The following is a 4,673-nucleotide window of genomic DNA, read 5'->3' as shown; positions in this document are numbered from 1 at the left end:
CAAGGATCTACATATAACCCCCTCCCTGGGGGACGGACAACAGAAAAGTGGGTGAAGAGAGATGTCGGACAGTGTAAGATATGACAAAATAATAATAATCTATAAATTATGAAGGGTTCATGACGGAGGGGGGTGGGGAGGGAGGGGAAAAATGAAGAGCTCATACCAAAGGCTCAAGTAGAAAGAAATATTTTGAAAATGATGGCAACAAATGTACAAATGTGCTTGACACAATGGATGGATGAATGGATTGTGATGTTGTATAAGCCCCAATAACATTATTTTTTTAAAAGATTAAAAATTTTTTCACGTCTTACACTGACTGATGTCTCCCTTCATCCACTTTTCTGTTGTCCATTCCTCTGGGAGAGGATTATATATAGATTATTGTGGTTGGTTACCTCTCTCTACTCCCACCTTACCCTTACCCTCCTGGTATCGCTACTCAATATCGGTTTATCTGTCCTGGATTCCCTGTGTTTCCAGCTCTTAGCTATACCATGCATATGCCCTGTTCTAGCCAGATTTGTAAGGTAGAATTGGGATCATGATAGTGGGGGTGGAGGAGTGGGCACGGAAGCATTAAAGAACTAGAAGAAAATTGTATGTTTCATCAGTGCTGTACTGCACCCTGACTGGCTCATCTCTTCCTTGTGACCCCTCAGTAAGGGGATGTCCAGTTGTCTACAGGTGGGCTTTGGGTCTCCACTCCGCACTCCCCCTCATTCACTCTGATATGACTTTTTGTTCTGGGTCTGATTTCCAAGTTTTTACAATCGCAATGAACCCTGTTACTAACCACTCACAACGGAATCATATAACCCTATCAGCCTCTTCCCCACCTTCTCTTACCTAGACCCATCAACAAAAGAGGAAATTCATCCAACCTGCATAGTCCCCCGCAGTCTCTTGATGGGCGTTACACAAATGATTTCTAGAAGAGCCATGTAAGTAATTCACTGCATCACAGAGATTCTGTCTTTCTTGGATCCACAATCAATGCTCATGGAAGCAGCAATCAAGAGATCAAACGATGTGTTGCACTGGGTAAATCTGCTACACAAGACCTCTTTAAAATATTAAAAAGCAAGGATGACTTCGAGAAATAAGGTGCACCTGATCCAAGCTATGGTCTTCTCCACGGCCTCATAGCATGTGAAAGCTGGGCAGAGAATGAGGAGGCCCAAAGAAGGCTGATGCCTTTGAACTGTGGTGCTGGAGAAGAATGCTGAGAGGACAAACCAATCTGTCTAGGAAGAAGTACTGCCGAAGTGCTTCTTAGAGGCAAGAAGGGCAAGACTTTGTCTCACATACTTTGGACATATTGTCAGGAGAGACCACCCTGGAGAAGGACATCATGCTCAGTGGAGGGACATCAAAAAAGAGGAAGGCCCTCATGGAGACAGGTTGACACCGTGGCTGCACCCATGGACTCAGGCATGGAAACCACGGTAAAGACAGTGCCGGACCGAGCAGAGTCGTGGCTAGTGTTGCTGAGTCAGAACTGACGGCGTGACACCTAACAACACCGCACCTCACCCAGCGGGTTGAAGTAGGGGAAACTTCTGCTGCCAGGAGAACCCTTTGTTCCAGGGCATGCAAAGGCCATTGACCCTGTAATGACCACTTCTGGGTTTGCAACGAGGGAGGAGGTGCTGGAAGGGACCTGGGGCAGTGCCTTCCAGCTTGGGAAAACCTTCAGCAACTCCAGAGCGCCAAGCCAAGCCAAAGGGAAATGCATGTGACGGGCAGGTCTATTGACCTCGGATAGACTATGGCCTCTTGGAACTGTTCAAGTCTCTGCGGAGAGCGGAACCTGTGACATTGCTTTGCTGGTGGAAGTTCCTATGTTTGGGGGCCTCCTGAAGAGGGGTAGTTTCCTTCTCAAGCGTCCTCATGCAGCGCTTCCTCTTGGTCCCCATAAGTAAGCCGCCCAGCCCCCGTTCGTAGGTCGGTGAACCCTTTCGTCCTCAGTTGGGTTTGCTGAGTGTGACGTTCCCAGCATAGGCATCTCTTCAAGGGAAGGCCACATTAACAGCATGAAATGGGCAGAGACTAGCCGGCCCCATCGATGTCAATCACTGTGAGGGGTCTGGTGGGCAGCTGGGAGTCACACCAGTGACTGTGACTGCCTGTGGCTCCCCAACCCCCCTGCCCCTCCCTCCCTGAAACTTCTGTTTTTAACATTTTAGTGCAATCGGGCTGCTTCTGGGGCTGGCTTGACTGTGGCAGAAACGTGTAAGACAGAGAGAATCCTGTTTTTTTCAACACTGAGTTTCAGGTCCAGAGTCATTTTCTCGCGAGAGGGGCTAGATGAGGAGAGGCCGTCTGTGGAGAAGTTACGGACCTTGGCTTGTCCCCGCCACCTTGCTTAGTAGCAGCATCGTGGGCAGTGGGCTCAAGTCGAGCAGGTGACCCACCCCGAAAGGAGATGGTTCGAGGAACAATAACAGCAGATCTCATTGATCCAACGCCGACGGCATGCCAGGCAGGTTTCTGGCTGCTTTATGCATATTTTGTGAATAAAATTGCCTGGAAAACATCACTCCACACTTGCATGGAGAAAATCAAATTTAGAGAAGTTGGGTGGCTCAGCTCGTGTCATAAAGGGAGAGTCTTCTCCTGGCCTTGCTGGCTCTGACAGTGCCATCCTTTCTACCAGCCCACGCTGTCCTAGACCCCAATTTCCAACCGCCAAGGCCCTCATCCCAACTCACTTCCACTCGAAGGTGGGACTGAGCTCAGACTCAGGGCTTGAGGGCAGGAGGCTTGGCAACAGGATGGGACAGCGGCAGGAAGGGACAGATTGTGTAAGAATGAGTGTGGCGTGGGCACGAGTTTTGCTAATTCTGTTGGAGGAGCCTGGGGCCCAGAATTGGACCGAAGGGGTGGAGAAGGACAGAAGTTACCTTTCCCTCTCCCCTCTGGTCCTGCTGCTCTCCCAGAATAGGGGCCACAAGAGGATGACTGAAGAGCATAGTTGGGAGCACTGGGCAGCAGGAGCCCTGCAAGACCCTTAAAGTGACTACCAGAGGCCCAATAGCTGTGGGCTTGGCAGGTGGGGCTCTTTCCCTGGCCCCTGCCCCTTACCTTGTGACAAGCTGGGGCCCTGAGCTCAGCCACTCAACGGGGAACAAGGGATACCGGTGGGAGCTATGTTGAGCTCTGGCAATAAAGTGCTCACATGCTCCGCATGGGGGCAGGGAGGGAAGGAGGAGAACCACAGGTCACAGATGCTTCCCCCCACCCCCTTTCTGGGCTGCCAGCTCCACCTGATGGCGTCCCAGGAACATGGTGTACAACTCTAGGAGGTCCCCGTCTTAGCGGCCTCAGATGAATGTCAACCCTCAGGCTTAAGCACTTTCCAGCCTGCAAAAGCCTATGGTATAAACTTGCTACGGGGTGCCAAGACATGGTTTGAATAGCCTGCCCCACTATTCCAGCATCTAGGTGTTGAAAGTGGAGACACCGTGCTGAGGGAAGTGGAGACGTGGCACCGTCTGGGAGCTTAGGAGGCCATGATCTGTCGTGAACTTGGGGCCTGGCCAAAGAGACCGTCTGCCCGCCAAGGCTTTGTCCCTGGTCCCTAGTGCAGCAGGACTGACGTGTTGGAGCCCTGGACCCATCACTGGATGAGCTCTCTCAAGAGCCACGCCCAAATAGAAAATGCCGAAATGAGCTCCTTTGGTATCTAGGAGCAGCAGCTCTGGTGGCAGAGTGGCTATGCGTTGGCCTGTGATCTGAATGGCCAGTAGTTCGAAACCACCAGCCACTCCTGGGGAGAAAGACTGGACTGCCTATTCCCATACAGAATTAGAGTCTCGGGAACACACGGGCAGTTTGAGCCTGTCCTATAGGGTCGGTATGAGTCGGCATTGACTTGATGGCCGGGAGTTTGGTTTGGGTGTTTTTCGTTTTGGTTTTTTGGCATAAAGGAGCTGATCTTCTTGAAGAAAGACACAGCTCAGCGTCTTATGCCTGCTGTTCCAACAATTCCAGTCAGAACTCCAGAAATTGGACTCTTTTTAAGGGAGACTCCAGAGCCATACTGACCCCTCTTCCCCTCCTGTGGTGCCTCTCTCCTGACCTTGAATGCACCAGCATCAGGATCAGTCCGGGCAACCCTCTGCCCTTCTGAGTGGCATCCAAAGACCCCCTGGTCCTGGACCCTTCACTCACAGGCACATGCACCTGAGAGCTCAGGGATGAAGGGTGAAAGCAGTGTCGGTGACCTCACATCACAGGAGGGGAGAGGGGAAGCCAGTGTGTTAAATGCAGCCACTCACCCGGGGCTCACCTGGCCTCACAGGGGACCAAGCCAAGGATATCCGCACAGGGCCACCTAGAGGAGTTGCAGGATTGGGGCACTGGCCTCCACCAAGGGCAAGCAGATCCTTGAGCCAACTCAGTCGGGCCTGGAGCGGGACAGTCTCAGCCGGTGCCTCCTCCCCCAGGGGCTGAACTTGGCCTGCTCCTGCTCCTGGAATTCCACCCCAAGCAGCTGCCTGAGGAACAAAGAGCTGGCATTTCCCCTGAGAAGAAATGTTTAAACTGGGGCTGTGAAGATGAAAGGCTGTATGAGCTGTGAGCTGCTTCTCTAGGGAAAAGCTCTTACCAGGACCCCACAGCCAAGGAGAGACCAGTGATTGGAGCCAGTTTTCGGGGGGGAGGGG

Source organism: Echinops telfairi, unplaced genomic scaffold (assembly GCF_000313985.2).
Source record: "Echinops telfairi isolate 266 unplaced genomic scaffold, ASM31398v2 ScPeMD7_18;HRSCAF=68, whole genome shotgun sequence".
NCBI classification, from domain to species: Eukaryota; Metazoa; Chordata; class Mammalia; order Afrosoricida; family Tenrecidae; genus Echinops; species Echinops telfairi.
Note: the sequence above shows the minus strand (reverse complement) of the source record.